Source organism: Ranitomeya variabilis, chromosome 2, assembly GCF_051348905.1.
Source record: "Ranitomeya variabilis isolate aRanVar5 chromosome 2, aRanVar5.hap1, whole genome shotgun sequence".
Taxonomy (NCBI): Eukaryota; Metazoa; Chordata; class Amphibia; order Anura; family Dendrobatidae; genus Ranitomeya; species Ranitomeya variabilis.
This window is the reverse complement of record NC_135233.1, coordinates 89,945,697-89,963,059: the sequence shown is the minus strand read 5'-3', so window position 1 is coordinate 89,963,059 and position 17,363 is coordinate 89,945,697. Positions and strand designations below refer to the sequence as shown.

The window sequence follows — 17,363 nt, the reverse complement described above, 5'->3', positions numbered from 1 at the left end:
AATGTCAGAGCAGTGCATCGTCAGTGCATGGTCAGGGACAAGTCGCTTCTTTGTCTTCTTCACCCAGAACAAGAGAGAAGGATGCGTCAGGAGACACAACGGGTTACTCCATGGAGCTCTTTACACATACCGTTCCTGGGTTAGACAGTGAAACAGTTAACAGGCCATGTCCATTAGAAGTTGAATCGGACATGGAGTGCACAGATGCACAGCCACAGCCAGATTACTATGCTGTTCCTTTGACTCAGACCAGAACATTGCCCTCGCAGTGTACTGAGGCAGAATCAAACCCAGCGGAGACTATGGTACCCCGTCACGGACGCTATACCACCGGCTTACACGGTGACACAGACGAAATCGCACACGACATAGAAGAGGAGGTCATAGATGACCAAGTTGTGGACCCCGATTGGCAGCCATTGGGGGAACAGTGTTGTGAATTCTGTTTGTGGGCTCCCCCGGTGGTCTGTTATGGTAGTGCCTCTTTTGTGCCTTCCTACATCTCTGATTACTTGTCGCCACCCTTTTGGGGAGTTTCCTATTTAAGGCTGCTTGGCTGTTAGTCATATGCCGGCCAACAATGTATCAGTAGCATTCTGTTGCATTCTCCTGCCTCAAGTTCCAGTTCAGCTAAGTTGAATTTCGTTTCTTGTTTATGCTATTTTTGTCCAGCTATCTGCTATGTGACTCTTCAGTGCTGGAAGCTCTTGTGGACGGAAATCACTACTCCTGTGGCATGAGTTGTCACTGGAGTTTAAAGTGATTTCTGGATGGTGTTTTTTGAGTAGTGTTTTTTAAGTTGACCGTGAAGTAACTCTTTCCTGTCCTTCTGCTATCTAGTAAGCGGACCTCACTGTGCTAAATCTGCTGTTCATCCTACGTATGTCATTTCCTCTGAACTCACCGTCAATATCTGTGGGGGGCTACTATCACCTTTTGGGGTTCATCACTGGAGGTAAGGCAGGCCTGTGTATTCCTCTTATAGGGGTAGTTAGATCTCCGGCTGGCGCGTGGTGTCTAGGGCATCGTAGGTACATCCCCTGGCTACTTCCAGTGTTGTGTCAGGTTCAGGTCACGGTCAACTTTAGTTTCCATCACCCGAGAGCTAGTCCGTTTGTTATTTTTTCCCCCCTGCCATTGGGGTATCATAACAGTTTGGCCGGACCCCCATAAAGAATCTATGTGTAAATATGCACTAAAGCAGGAAGGAGGAGAAAAGGTTTTTTTTTTCTGTGTTTGAAAGTGCACCCTGGTTGCTCATTGTATTCCTTGCTTAAACTGCAGTCTTCAGCCTTTTTTTTTTTCTCCTCTCCTCTTAACCTCTGAATGGCTTGGGTTACACCCATTTGAAGCATGGATCCACAGAGTTTAGTTGCAGGTTTGAATAACCTTGCGACAAAGGTACAGAACTTACAAGATTTTGTTATACGTGCTCCAATGTCTGAACCAAAGATTCCTCTGCCTGAATACTTTACCGGAGACAGATCCCGGTTTTTGAGTTTCAGAGAAAATTGTAAATTGTTTTTGTCTCTGCGATCTCACTCTGCTGGTGATCATATACAACAAGTTAAAATTGTTATTTCTCTACTGCGCGGTGACCCACAAAGTTGGGCTTTTGCATTATCGCCAGGGGATCCTGCGTTGTTAAATGTAGATGCGTTTTTTCAAGCTTTGGGGTTGCTTTATGAAGAACCTAATTTAGAGAGTTTGGCTGAGAAAGCCTTGATAGCTCTTTCCCAAGGGCAAGATGAAGCTGAGATATACTGCCAGAAATTCTGTAAATGGTCGGTGCTTACTAAATGGAATGAGTGCGCTTTAGCAGCTAATTTCAGAGAAGGTCTCTCTGATGCCGTGAAGGATGTCATGGTGGGGTTCCCTGTGCCTACAGGTCTGAATGATGCCATGAAATTGGCTATCCAGATTGATCGGCGTTTACGGGAGCGCAAATCTGTGCACCATATGGCGGTGTCTTCTGAGGGAAGATCGGTGCACCATATGGCGGTATCTTCTGAGCAAAAACCTGTGCACCATATGGCGGTGTCTTCTGAGAAAAAACCTGTGCACCATTTGGCGGTGACCGCTGAAAAGGCACTAGAGCATATGCAATGCGATCGTGTTTTGTCTAGAGGCGAACGTCAGAATTACAGGCGCAAAAATGGGTTGTGCTTCTACTGTGGAGATCCAGCTCATGTTATATCAGCATGCCCTAAACGTATAAATAAGGTTGATAAAAAGGTTGATAAATCTTTTTCTACAGGTATCTTGCAGTCAAAATTTCTTTTGTCCGTGACATTGATTGGTACCTTTGCCCAAATTGCCCTCCTCCTCTGAGTTGGTTCCTCTATTTTTTCAGAATGTGGTGCGTTTGCATGGTATTCCTGAGAATATAGTGTCTGACAGGGGTACTCAGTTTGTGTCTAGATTTTGGCGGACGTTCTGTGCCAGGATGGGCATTGACTTGTCTTTTTCGTCTGCATTCCATCCTCAGACTAATGGCCAGACTGAGCGTACTAATCAGACCTTGGAGACTTACTTGAGGTGTTTTGTGTCCGCTGATCAGGATGATTGGCTTGACTTTTTGCCATTGGCAGAGTTTGCCCTTAACAATCGGGCCAGTTCTGCCACTTTGGTTTCTCCATTTTTTTGTAATTCAGGGTTTCACCCTCGGTTTTCGTCCGGTCAATTGGAGTCTTCGGATTGTCCTGGAGTGGATGCTGTGGTTGATAGGATGCATCGGATTTGGGGACAGGTTGTGGACAATCTGAAGTTGTCCCAGGAGAAGACTCAACAGTTCACTAATCGTCATCGGCGTATTGGTCCTCGTCTTTGTGTTGGGGACCTGGTGTGGCTGTCTTCTCGATTTGTTCCTATGAAGGTCTCGTCTCCTAAGTTTAAGCCTCGGTTTATCGGCCCTTATAGGATTCTGGAGGTTCTTAATCCTGTGTCCTTTCGTTTGGACCTCCCAGCATCTTTTACTATCCATAATGTTTTCCATCGGTCATTATTGCGAAGGTATGAGGTACCGGTTGTTCCTTCTGCTGATCCACCTGCTCCTGTGTTGGTTGAGGGTGAATTGGAGTATGTGGTGGAAAAGATCTTGGACTCCCGTGTTTCCAGACGGAAACTTCAGTATCTGGTTAAGTGGAAAGGTTATGGCCAGGAGGATAATTCTTGGGTGACAGCATCCGATGTTCATGCTCCCGATTTGGTTCGTGCATTTCATAGTGCTCATCCAGATCGCCCTGGTGGTTCTGGTGAGGGTTCGGTGCCCCCTCCTTAAGGGGGGGGTACTGTTGTGAATTCTGTTTGTGGGCTCCCCCGGTGGTCTGTTATGGTAGTGCCTCTTTTGTGCCTTCCTACATCTCTGATTACTTGTCGCCACCCTTTTGGGGAGTTTCCTATTTAAGGCTGCTTGGCTGTTAGTCATATGCCGGCCAACAATGTATCAGTAGCATTCTGTTGCATTCTCCTGCCTCAAGTTCCAGTTCAGCTAAGTTGAATTTCGTTTCTTGTTTATGCTATTTTTGTCCAGCTATCTGCTATGTGACTCTTCAGTGCTGGAAGCTCTTGTGGACGGAAATCACTACTCCTGTGGCATGAGTTGTCACTGGAGTTTAAAGTGATTTCTGGATGGTGTTTTTTGAGTAGTGTTTTTTAAGTTGACCGTGAAGTAACTCTTTCCTGTCCTTCTGCTATCTAGTAAGCGGACCTCACTGTGCTAAATCTGCTGTTCATCCTACGTATGTCATTTCCTCTGAACTCACCGTCAATATCTGTGGGGGGCTACTATCACCTTTTGGGGTTCATCACTGGAGGTAAGGCAGGCCTGTGTATTCCTCTTATAGGGGTAGTTAGATCTCCGGCTGGCGCGTGGTGTCTAGGGCATCGTAGGTACATCCCCTGGCTACTTCCAGTGTTGTGTCAGGTTCAGGTCACGGTCAACTTTAGTTTCCATCACCCGAGAGCTAGTCCGTTTGTTATTTTTTCCCCCCTGCCATTGGGGTATCATAACAGAAAAGGGTGCAGGCGGCAGTAGTTCTGAAGCGGAGGAGGAGGAGCCGCAGCAGGCATCAACATCACAACAGGTTCCATCTACCGGGCCCGTATCTGGCCAAAAACGCGTGGCAAAACCAAAACCAGTTGGAGGACAGCGTGGCCATCCGGTTAAAGAAGCTCAGTCTGCAATGCCTGAAAAGGTATCCGATAGTAGAAAGAGTGCAGTCTGGCATTTTTTTAAACAACATCCAAATGATCAGCGCAAAGTCATCTGTCAAAAATGTTCAACAACCTTAAGCAGAGGTCAGAATCTTAAAAGTCTAAATACAAGTTGCATGCATAGACATTTATCCACCATGCATTTGCAAGCCTGGACTAACTACCAAACGTCCCTAAAGGTTGCAGCACCCTCGGCCAATGAAGCTAGTCAGCAACGCTACATCCCTTCCCTCCCTGTAAGCCGACCATTTCCCACACCACCTGCAGTATCTGTGCAGCTTTCGTCGCCAGGCCAAAGCAGTCAGGGAATCACCAGGTTAGTAGTAGGAAACACTGCATGTAGGGCACCGGCAAGAATACCATCTCCAACCCTCTCTCAGTCACCCATGTCCACCGGCACCACCGCTAGTTCCACGATCTCCAGCTCTCCAGTCCAGCTCACCCTACATGAGACTCTTGTTAGGAAAAGGAAGTACTCATCCTCGCATCCGCGTACACAGGGTTTGAACGCCCACATTGCTAGACTAATCTCATTAGAGATGATGCCCTACCGGTTAGTTGAAAGCGAAGCTTTCAAAGCGCTGATGGACTACGCTGTACCACGCTACGAGCTACCCAGTCGGCACTTCTTTTCTAGAAAAGCCATCCCAGCCCTCCAACAGCATGTTAAAGACCGCATCGTCCATGCACTCAGGCAGTCTGTGACTACAAAGGTGCACCTGACAACAGATGCATGGACCAGTAGGCATGGCCAGGGACGTTACGTGTCCATCACGGCACACTGGGTGAATGTGGTGGATGCAGGGTCCACAGGGGACAGCAATATTGGGACAGTTTTGCCTAGTCCACGGTCAAGGAAAGAGTTGGCTGTAGGCGTTCGCCCCCCCCCCTCCTCTTCCTCCTCCTCATGCAGAAGCGAGAGCTCGTCCACACACCCCAGTCGCACATCCACTCCATCCGCAGCTGCCACTGTTGCACACCAGGTGTGCCATTATGGGACAGCTAGTGGCAAGCGTCAGCAGGCTGTATTGGCAATGAAGTGTTTGGGCGACAACAGACACCGCGGAAGTTCTGTCCGAGTTCTTGCAGAATGAAACTCAGTCATGGCTGGGCACTGTACATCTTGAGGCAGGCAAGGTTGTGAGTGATAACGGAAGGAATTTTATGGCTGCCATAGCCCTTTTCCAACTGAAACACATTCCTTGCCTGGCTCACACCTTAGTGAAGTATAGCGTGGCACAGCTGTGTCGGTGCTCAAGATAGGTTGCCCACACCCGTAACGTATAGATAATTAATAACTTGGCACTCAACTAGTATGTGATGGTGATGAAAGCAAAAGAAATTTTTATTACTTGAATGGCAGTCCAGTATAAACGTTTCGGTCATAAAAAGACCTTCCTCAGTAAACTGCATTATAAACATACAACAAAAAAATTTGGTATACAAAATAACAGAAAATAGATATACAACAAGATAAATCTCACAATATTAGTGTGACATGTGACAAAGTGGAAGGAAGGGGAGATAGGAATGGGTCAAGACAATGATTTTGACATACCCGACTGCTTATAAAAATGGAGTATCACTGGACATGGAAAAAATCATATATGATGGTAATGGAAAACCTTCCGGGGAACAAAGAGGAGAAACAAAAAATATATATAGTATCCCTATAATCGTAATGGAATAAATGATGGACGAGTGTTATTAGTGAAAATATACTAACCCAATAGGCTAGATAGATGTATTTAGCATGCCACGCGTCCGGTGGAGTAGAATGGAATAGGGATAGCAACTGTAAAACAACAGCCGAATATTTTATAGAAATAAGTGTCCTAGAATGAATAAATGTCACCAGAAAAATCTGAGAATTCTTACCTAGCACAATAATGCTGGAATATATATGTCCGTTCTATCAGGAACTGGGATGTACTGGATATATAAATAAATATGGCACAGGATATTCCTCGGTGGAGGGAGACAGGATCTCACAAGTAAGCAATGAGTGGACAGTGTCTCTAGCCTAAGGATAAATAGTCTGGCATTATGCATGTAGATTACCTGCTATGCTCGGTAGTGGGGTGAGAAAAATAACTCACCCATAAATGTGGGAATCATGTAGAGAAATCTCCTGGAATAAGGTGGCCTATATCTGTGGCTCCTATGTCACAATAAAACATAGGTTAAAGTCTATATGAATATGGAAAGAGACTGACATAAAGGAATAACCTAAAAGAATAACCAACCTGGATGAGGCAGATGCAGGGTGCACATCAACGCGGTATCCGCCGCTAGTTGAGTGTGCATGTGCTAAAAACCCATGCTAAAATAGTGGTGGGGCGGGACATTGTTACCGTCTAACCGGAAGTGCGTCACTCACTGCGGCCAGCTGTATAGGTCTCAGTGGGACCGCCTATTGTTTGTGGATCTGACCGCTAGTGCGGTTAAGTGCGAGTCTCTCCTAGGGGCTTATGGGAGATGTAGTTTAAGTTGGGCGTCCAGGCCGGAAGTGCGTCATCGTGTGTGACGTTTACTTCCTGTTTAGGAGACGCTGGAGCTGTGTGCATGGTAACCATAGAGCGGTCACATGATGTCTATATGTGGCGATATTAAGGGCCATAAAAACAGTATAATTGTAGGGACATTGTTATGATATAAGTAAATAAGGTGACATGGTGATAGGAGAACAAAGAAAAAATGAAAATAAAAATAAAAATAAAACGCAGTCGGGCAGGGGACATGAGGATGGGAGGGTCCGAGGGTGGGGAGGGATCAAGAAGTGACTTGCGTGTCGATAATCAATAAAGGCGACTCTGTAGAGAAAGATAAGTCAATTAGTACAAATGGCCACAGAACTTAATATAAACAGTAATGGTATGACAATTACGTTACAATGGGATACATTCCTAAGTAAAGGCTAAGGGGTCATACTCCCTATTTAGGCCCTTTGGAGTAAGGGTTTGTAACTCATGGATCCAGTAGGCCTCCCTCTTTTTAAGGAGGTGAATTCTATCGCCCCCTCGTCTAGGTGCTGGAACATGTTCAAGGACTTGGAACCTTAATTGTGATATTGTGTGGCCTTTGGCAATAAAGTGGCTCGGGAGTGGTAGTAGTAAGTTCTGACATCGAATGGTGGATTTGTGCTTGGAAATACGAGATTTGATTGGTTGGGTAGTTTCTCCAATATATAACAAGCCACATGGGCATTTTATAGCATAGATCACAAATGAGGAGTCACATGTTGAATAGCCTTTTATCTTATACCTTTTGCCTGAGTAAGGGTGATGAAAATACTCTCCCCGAATGACATTGTTACACTGATTGCAATTCAGGCACGGGAATGTGCCATTTTTTGGTTGGCTCAGAAAACGTTGTGTTTTGTCCTTATTAACCCCAAAGTCAGCTTTGACTAAGGAATCCCGGATGTTTGAGGGACGTTTGAAGCATGGCAAAAAATGCTCTTTGAACTCAGGGATGGACGGATGAGCAGTGCGTAGTATATTCCAATGTCGTCTGATGGTGTGATGTAAAATGTGTACATACGGATGATACACATGAACAAATGGAACCCTTTTGTTAGATTATGGGCGTGTAGGTATAGGGGGATTGATGGCTTCTGTTAGTAGATTGGGAGGGTAACCCCTTTCTCTAAATTTAGAGTACATTTCGTCAGTCCTAGTTTGAAGGAGGTTGGGTTCAGTGACTATCCTTTGTATCCTCTTAAACTGTGATCTGGGGATAGATTTTTTTGTTGCAAACGGATGTGAACTTTGGAAGTGTAGGAGGCTGTTCCTGTCTGTAGGTTTTGTATAGAGGTCAGTCTTGAGTTTTCCTAGTTCATCTCTGATGACCATTGTGTCAAGAAAGCTAACTCTTTGAGTGTTACTAGTTATGGTAAATGTGAGTCCCGGCCATGCGGTATTCAAAGTATTAAAGAAAAGGTCAAGAGTTTGTGGTGTACCGGTCCATAGACAAAAGACGTCGTCTATGTAGCGCTTCCAGAAAGGGCAATAGGCCTGAAAGAGAGGATCTGGGTATACAACCTCCTCTTCAAATAGGGCCATGTAGCTGTTAGCGTATGGCGGGGCCACGTTGGACCCCATGGCTGTGCCCTTCGTTTGGAGGAAAAATTTATCCTCAAACATGAAGAAATTTCTTGTCAGTACTATGGTAAGAAGGTCGATGCAAAGACTAATGACCTCAGGATTAAGCTGTGAACCAGTAAGTAGGTGTTTGACGCTATAGATCCCTTGTTGGTGTGGTATCGAGGTATAAAGGTCTTTGACATCTAGTGAAACTAACAAGAGGTCGTCTGGAAGTGGACCAAGTCCCTGTAGTTGGTGTAGGAAGTCACCCGTATCGAAGAGAAAAGATGGCAATGTGCGAATTAATGGAGTGAGGTTTTTTTCCAGAAATATAGCAAGTGGGGAGAGTATGGACTCAGTGGAAGCCACTATTGGGCATCCTGGGGGATGTTCCAGATTTTTGTGTACCTTGGGCAGGATATAAAATACTGGAATTATGGGGTAATTTTTTGTCAGATACTCCCGTGTTTTAACATCAATAACACCTCTCTCTACATAGGGAGCCAGGGTGTCCCTAATATGGTCTCTGATCGAGTTAGACGGATCGGTAGGTAATGGTTGGTAAACAGTGTTGTCATTAAGTTGTCTATAAATTTCTGTTACATAGTCTGATCTGTTCATGACTACAATGGCCCCGCCCTTATCGGCTGGCTTGATGATAATATCTTTATCGTTTCGTAGTGTTTCTAGGGCCTGGAAGTCGGGGGCACTGAGGTTAGGAGAAGTATGTAATTTTCGTGCCTCAATATCCTGGCGTAACCTAGAGAAGGATTGATCAACGAAGCCTATGAAAGTCTCGACAGCATGAGATGCCTTGGGTGGTCTATATGTACTTTTAGTACGTAAGCCTAGGCTATGTGAGGAAATTAGGGGGCCCTCAACCTGGAGAGAGGAGACAGACATAGTATCAGAGGGCTCAAAATGTGCTAGTAGTCTCAAGCGGCGGTAAAAACGATGTAAGTCCATATCCATGTGGAACGTGTCAAATTTGTATGAGGGGCAGAAGGAGAGGCCTTTCTGCAGTACGTTGTGTTCCGCTATGCTGAGAGTCCTGGATGATATGTTTATGACCAATGGTGATTTACCTGAGACCGAGTCACTCTGTAGAAGTCTGTATCTCTTTTTTCGTTGGCTCCTGCGGGTCCTCCTCTTCTTTTTTGCTGTCGTCGTCTTCTCTGGCCTAAAAAATTGCTGGGACCACTGTAGTTGTTGCGTCTATCCGATTCTGAACCTGAAGTAGAAGGATCGTTAGAGGAGTGATAATCTGACCTAGTAGTGTTAAAACGAAAATTAGATCTATCCTGCCAGCGATAGACCCGATTGTTTTCGTAATCGTCTGAGTCCCTTTGGAATTTTATTCTCTTTCTATTTTCAGTGTCTCGTCTATGTTGGTCAGTGACCGTTTTAATCTTGATTTTCAGAGCGTCTAGCTCCTCAGCTGTGCTGGAGGAGGACAGCTGTGTTTCAATGTTTTTGATGATTTCTTTATTGGAAGCTATGGCTCCCTGAAGATGTTCCACAGTAAGAGTCATTAAGTCAAAAGAGCACTTATTTAGTATTTGCTCATATTTCAGGCAAAACTCTGGACAGTCACTGAATAAAGTAGGGCGAATAGGGACCCGGAGGCCTCTTGGGATTCTTTTCACACGTAAATATTCTGTAAGGGTGGCACAGTGAAGTTCCAGATTAATCTGGCGACGTTGTTCACGTTCTAGATCCCTCCCTCTGGTTTCTCTTGGAGGAATCTTGAGAAAGTCACTGGGGAGATTTAACTTAGACAATATATTATTGGTTTCATCTAAATTATAAGAAAATGTCAAAGATGACATGCTGTACAGCGTGCACACGTAAAGGAAAGTCAATAGTGAAGTATAGCGTGGCACAGCTGTGTCGGTGCTCAAGATAGGTTGCCCACACCCGTAACGTATAGATAATTAATAACTTGGCACTCAACTAGTATGTGATGGTGATGAAAGCAAAAGAATTTTTTATTACTTGAATGGCAGTCCAGTATAAACGTTTCGGTCATAAAAAGACCTTCCTCAGTAAACTGCATTATAAATGCGGCGCGCCCCCACACCGCCGCAGGGCCGAGGGGTACCCGGAGCCGGGCCTCTAGTTCTCAGTCTCGGGGTGGTCACGGTGGCTAGACCCGGTCCGTGGCCCTGTCCGCAAGTGGGGGACGTCCGATGAAATAGGTGGTAGTAATGGTAGCGATGTAGCGGTGCAGTTGTGGGGTGTAAGTCGCGGTAAATAACGAGGACACCAGGTTGCAGTCTCTTTACCTCTTTACTGGAGATCTCTGAGTCCTCAGTCCAGAATACGGTTCACCAGGCTGCGCAAGTCCGGCCGGTCCAATGGCACCTCCAGAGTTCTCCTCTCAGGTGGAAATCTGTGCCTTCCTTCTAGCGCTATGTGTTGTAGTCCTTCCCTGCTGTGCTCACGGAAAGTAACCCCACAACGGTTGTGTCTGTTTCTTAAGTTCCCTCACAACTCGATTTGATGTTCCTCTGTAATCCACCCCTTCCCTGTATTCAGGTTGGAATGGCACCCGTTTGTCAGGTAGGCCTGGAGTTCTTCCGGGACCCTAGAGACGCCCCTCTCCCGCAATTGCCCCCCAAGACTTCATAGGTGATATGTGGTAGACAGCCCGCCTGAGACCGACTGTCCTGCCGCTGTTTGGAGTATGGCTTGAAGCTGTATTCTAATCCACTCCCTCGGCGTTCCGGCCACCGGTATTGCGCCTCAACAAGGTGCTGCCTCTTTCAACACAACCCCTGCTGGTATTCTCCTTCTGCTTGATCTCGTTTCTCACTCAGCACAATCTATCTCGCTTCTAGTCCTTTCTTGAGTCCCGCCGCTTCCAGGAGCCTGCGCGGACCCGTTACGTTCTTTCAATGCCAAGCCTCTGCCAGGATCCCACCCCTGGCAGAGACCCTACAGTCTCTCCCTTCACAACACCCTCTGCCACAAGGTGTTGCTCCGTTCAATCCCGTCAGCGTTCTCCTTCTAACTTCCTGCCTGACCCCCAGTTTACCCACTATGGTGGGGAGTGGCCTAATGAATAGCACCCTTAGCTCCCCCCGGAGGCCCAGCTGTGAAACATATTGGTGTCTGTGATACCTGATTGGAGGAACTCCTTCGGTGCCATCGAACGTACCATGGCTCCCCTTAGTGGCGGAGCCACAGTACTGCAACGACCAGGACTCTGGGGCGCTGCACTCCCCCCTGGTTAAACGCAGTACTCCGGGACTGGGAAGAAAAACAACAATACAGATTAGCAAACAGACATACAATTTTGTTGAGTGCAAAACAATAAGTATACTTGAACAGGCTTCCCTTTATGGGAGGTGAGGACACTTTTAACGTTACAAACATAGTCAACATTATAAATTACAGGCTATACATAACTCCTGCTACCCAACCGGGTATTCTACTTAGTGCAAATTCTGGAACAATAATTAACATTGCCTTTAAGAAACATACACTCTTAGTTTACCAAAGGCCTTCCTATAATCACATTACAGGGTAAGGTAACTTCACATTCTCCTACTTTGAACCTGCAGGACCGCCTGTCCCTATGGCACCAGACCTACTGCCTCTCCTTTCTTTTACAGGACCGCCCCGTTCAGCCAGGGCCTGCTGCCTTTCGCTACTATACATAGTATAGACATAACATTCCTTTCATTTAAAGAACTCTGAGCCCGCTCTACTCGGCTCCTTTAAGGACTCACTCTCTAACCCCTACGGGTTCACTTTCTGTCCTCAGTAACAAAGTAACTTTCTATGGGGACGCAGGGTTTACCTTCTATCCTCACCTTCATTATTACTTCTTTACTTTCAGCTATGCAGATCTCTACATCTACCCCTACGGGCTCTCTGCACCTTTCAAAACATTATTTAAGTTTCACATTTCAAACAAATTGAACACATTTAACTTTTGATGTAAAACAGTTACATTCTTTTCAAGGCATCATTATGGCATTACTGTTCTGCAACAGTATCTCTCTCAAGTTCAGTTCTTCACATCCCCTTTAAGAGAGGACCAAGTCTTTCTGAGGTAGCTCGTCTTCTCAGCCTACCAGTCCATGCAAAGGTTCCGGTATGGTATCTTCGCAAAGTGTCTTTGACTAAAACCAGTAGGAAGCACCTTTAAGAAGGTGCAAACTATTTACATGAACGTTCGAATCATGCACAGTCCATGATTACTGCAGTTTGTATAACTTTGTGCAAAAACTTCAGAAAAAGGAAAACAAACAAAGGGGATCCCGGGTCAACAGAGGGATCCATTAACCCTGGGCGGGTTTAGCAGCAACTTAAAGGAATAAAAGACAAACAGTAACTATTTACATTTTTCATGGTATCGAGGTTTATTCTTCTTTCAGAAATTTCCATGAGGCGCCACCTGGCGGGCGGACCCCTGCAATTCAGGTTTCAGGTCCACTCCCGCGGCCAGATACACCCCATGGGTTCGGGTCTGTTGCACGACCAGGTCGTGCGCGGCAATAAAGGTCTGTGTCCCCACTTCTCTCTGTGCTGGTACATCAGGGGCATTGATCACCCGAAGAGGAACCGCTTTAGCCGCTACGGTGGTCGCAGCAATCGGGCGGCAGATTGCAAATTCTGTGGTCGGGCAGGTGGGAGCGACCAGGGTGGTTACAAGTCGATCGCACGGTGGCACTTTGGCTACGGGGGCTGGTCTCTCCTTCTTGTAGACGTTCAGGGCAAACCACCCCTTCTCCCCAAAGTGCCGGGTGTAAGTAACACTGTCCCCCGGATAGAGGTCTCGATCGGGGTGACCCTCTCGAAGGTGCGACTCGACATCCCGTCGGTTGACAAAGACCTCCGCGTATAGCCCCGGCTCTTTAATGAAACCCCAGCCTCCTTGGAGTTTAAAGGTGGTGACAATGCCCTGCCTACGCGGGGCCTGGTGAGTGATGGGGTCCTTACGGGCCCGGTCCTTGACCACCAAATCTTTCTGATGGTAGGCCTCCCGTTTAGCCTTATGTATTTTCTCCTCCTCTTGCCACTGTTGCTCTAGCTGGATTTGGTATTCTTCCCAGCTTAGGGCCTGTACCATTTCTCCCTTCTGGGTCTCCACCCCGGGGAACCCCATAAGATTGGATCCAGGGTTCACCCAGCGGCATACCGTGCGCTCCGCGCTGACCTCACACGGCAAGGGAGTAGGGGTGATTGGGGCCCGCATGCGGTGTTCCATGCCCGTGGCTTCCTCCCATGGTAGCAGGCGCTGGAGTCTATGGGTTCCCGGGAGGGGTGGTGCCGCTACGGGACCTACTAACACACCCTCGACTGGCGGGGCAGGATCGGCGGACTCACCCACTGGTACGAACCCACTTTCCGCGACAGGTCCCGCGGGTCCTTCCGGTGAGAACTCCGATGTCCGGGAACCCTCTGCCGGTACCGCCTGGTGCGGGGCCTGGACTCTCACATTCAGTTGGAGGAGTTGGTTGTATAAGTCCTCCATCTCAGCTCTCAGGAATCTGGTGTTGTCCACGGAGGATAGGCTGCTGGGCTCATCCGGGTAGTCAGGGGAGACTTCCACTTCAACCCCGCTGTCGGGTTCGGAGCTGCTGGCCATAGCGTCCTCCGCGTGGGTCGCTTCCTGGTCTTTTTCCCGCTCTCTCCTGCGTGAGCGGTTTCGTTTTCTCTGCCTCCGCCCCCCATTAAGGATTAGGAGGCGGATTTCTGCTGCTGACGGACACGTCCTCACTGCACAGAAGTATTTAGACTGGGCGGCCATTATTCTTCGCGCTCTCCAGCTCGTCTACGCCCACTCCACGCCCCTCTTCTCTTCCTGCGCTCTCCTCAGCGCTGCAATGGCGGCGGATTTTGGCGGCAACTGGCACAGCACACAGTCTTGCAATAAAGTACAGTCCAAGCACAACAAATCACAGTTCCAAGGCACACATGACCTGATTCTTCAGGCTTAAGTAGATCCTGTTCGTGACGCCAAGTTATGCGGCGCGCCCCCACACCGCCGCAGGGCCGAGGGGTACCCGGAGCCGGGCCTCTAGTTCTCAGTCTCGGGGTGGTCACGGTGGCTAGACCCGGTCCGTGGCCCTGTCCGCAAGTGGGGGACGTCCGATGAAATAGGTGGTAGTAATGGTAGCGATGTAGCGGTGCAGTTGTGGGGTGTAAGTCGCGGTAAATAACGAGGACACCAGGTTGCAGTCTCTTTACCTCTTTACTGGAGATCTCTGAGTCCTCAGTCCAGAATACGGTTCACCAGGCTGCGCAAGTCCGGCCGGTCCAATGGCACCTCCAGAGTTCTCCTCTCAGGTGGAAATTTGTGCCTTCCTTCTAGCGCTATGTGTTGTAGTCCTTCCCTGCTGTGCTCACGGAAAGTAACCCCACAACGGTTGTGTCTGTTTCTTAAGTTCCCTCACAACTCGATTTGATGTTCCTCTGTAATCCACCCCTTCCCTGTATTCAGGTTGGAATGGCACCCGTTTGTCAGGTAGGCCTGGAGTTCTTCCGGGACCCTAGAGACGCCCCTCTCCCGCAATTGCCCCCCAAGACTTCATAGGTGATATGTGGTAGACAGCCCGCCTGAGACCGACTGTCCTGCCGCTGTTTGGAGTATGGCTTGAAGCTGTATTCTAATCCACTCCCTCGGCGTTCCAGCCACCGGTATTGCGCCTCAACAAGGTGCTGCCTCTTTCAACACAACCCCTGCTGGTATTCTCCTTCTGCTTGATCTCGTTTCTCACTCAGCACAATCTATCTCGCTTCTAGTCCTTTCTTGAGTCCCGCCGCTTCCAGGAGCCTGCGCGGACCCGTTACGTTCTTTCAATGCCAAGCCTCTGCCAGGATCCCACCCCTGGCAGAGACCCTACAGTCTCTCCCTTCACAACACCCTCTGCCACAAGGTGTTGCTCCGTTCAATCCCGTCAGCGTTCTCCTTCTAACTTCCTGCCTGACCCCCAGTTTACCCACTATGGTGGGGAGTGGCCTAATGAATAGCACCCTTAGCTCCCCCCGGAGGCCCAGCTGTGAAACATATTGGTGTCTGTGATACCTGATTGGAGGAACTCCTTCGGTGCCATCGAACGTACCATGGCTCCCCTTAGTGGCGGAGCCACAGTACTGCAACGACCAGGACTCTGGGGCGCTGCACTAACATACAACAAAAAAATTTGGTATACAAAATAACAGAAAATAGATATACAACAAGATAAATCTCACAATATTAGTGTGACATGTGACAAAGTGGAAGGAAGGGGAGATGGGAATGGGTCAAGACAATGATTTTGACATACCCGACTGCTTATAAAAATGGAGTATCACTGGACATGGAAAAAATCATATATGATGGTAATGGAAAACCTTCCGGGGAACAAAGAGGAGAAACAAAAAATATATATAGTATCCCTATAATAGTAATGGAATAAATGATGGACGAGTGTTATTAGTGAAAATATACTAACCCAATAGGCTAGATAGATGTATTTAGCATGCCACGCGTCCGGTGGAGTAGAATGGAATAGGGATAGCAACTGTAAAACAACAGCCGAATATTTTATAGAAATAAGTGTCCTAGAATGAATAAATGTCACCAGAAAAATCTGAGAATTCTTACCTAGCACAATAATGCTGGAATATATATGTCCGTTCTATCAGGAACTGGGATGTACTGGATATATAAATAAATATGGCACAGGATATTCCACGGTGGAGGGAGACAGGATCTCACAAGTAAGCAATGAGTGGACAGTGTCTCTAGCCTAAGGATAAATAGTCTGGCATTATGCATGTAGATTACCTGCTATGCTCGGTAGTGGGGTGAGAAAAATAACTCACCCATAAATGTGGGAATCATGTAGAGAAATCTCCTGGAATAAGGTGGCCTATATCTGTGGCTCCTATGTCACAATAAAACATAGGTTAAAGTCTATATGAATATGGAAAGAGACTGACATAAAGGAATAACCTAAAAGAATAACCAACCTGGATGAGGCAGATGCAGGGTGCACATCAACGCGGTATCCGCCGCTAGTTGAGTGTGCATGTGCTAAAAACCCATGCTAAAATAGTGGTGGGGCGGGACATTGTTACCGTCTAACCGGAAGTGCGTCACTCACTGCGGCCAGCTGTATAGGTCTCAGTGGGACCGCCTATTGTTTGTGGATCTGACCGCTAGTGCGGTTAAGTGCGAGTCTCTCCTAGGGGCTTATGGGAGATGTAGTTTAAGTTGGGCGTCCAGGCCGGAAGTGCGTCATCGTGTGTGACGTTTACTTCCTGTTTAGGAGACGCTGGAGCTGTGTGCATGGTAATCATAGAGCGGTCACATGATGTCTATATGTGGCGATATTAAGGGCCATAAAAACAGTATAATTGTAGGGACATTGTTATGATATAAGTAAATAAGGTGACATGGTGATAGGAGAACAAAGAAAAAATGAAAATAAAAATAAAAATAAAACGCAGTCGGGCAGGGGACATGAGGATGGGAGGGTCCGAGGGTGGGGAGGGATCAAGAAGTGACTTGCGTGTCGATAATCAATAAAGGCGACTCTGTAGAGAAAGATAAGTCAATTAGTACAAATGGCCACAGAACTTAATATAAACAGTAATGGTATGGCAATTACGTTACAATGGGATACATTCCTAAGTAAAGGCTAAGGGGTCATACTCCCTATTTAGGCCCTTTGGAGTAAGGGTTTGTAACTCATGGATCCAGTAGGCCTCCCTCTTTTTAAAGAGGTGAATTCTATCGCCCCCTCGTCTAGGTGCTGGAACATGTTCAAGGACTTGGAACCTTAATTGTGATATTGTGTGGCCTTTGGCAATAAAGTGGCTCGGGAGTGGTAGTAGTAAGTTCTGACATCGAATGGTGGATTTGTGCTTGGAAATACGAGATTTGATTGGTTGGGTAGTTTCTCCAATATATAACAAGCCACATGGGCATTTTATAGCATAGATCACAAATGAGGAGTCACATGTTGAATAGCCTTTTATCTTATACCTTTTGCCTGAGTAAGGGTGATGAAAATACTCTCCCCGAATGACATTGTTACACTGATTGCAATTCAGGCACGGGAA

General features: G+C 47.1%; 1 protein-coding gene across 2 annotated transcripts in view; it reads right to left on the bottom strand.

Moving 5' to 3' along the window:
* Positions 1–6,228: 6,228 nt before the first annotated feature.
* LOC143804510 (uncharacterized) overlaps positions 6,229–17,363 on the bottom strand; it is a 51,447-nt gene continuing 40,312 nt past the window's right edge. For both annotated transcript variants that reach the window (XR_013221038.1, XR_013221040.1), the window contains 2 exons: positions 9,386–9,531; positions 6,229–7,028 (listed from right to left, as the gene is read on the bottom strand). The gene's annotated coding sequence lies outside the window, so the exon portion shown is untranslated. The remainder of the gene's footprint in view (positions 7,029–9,385; positions 9,532–17,363) is intronic.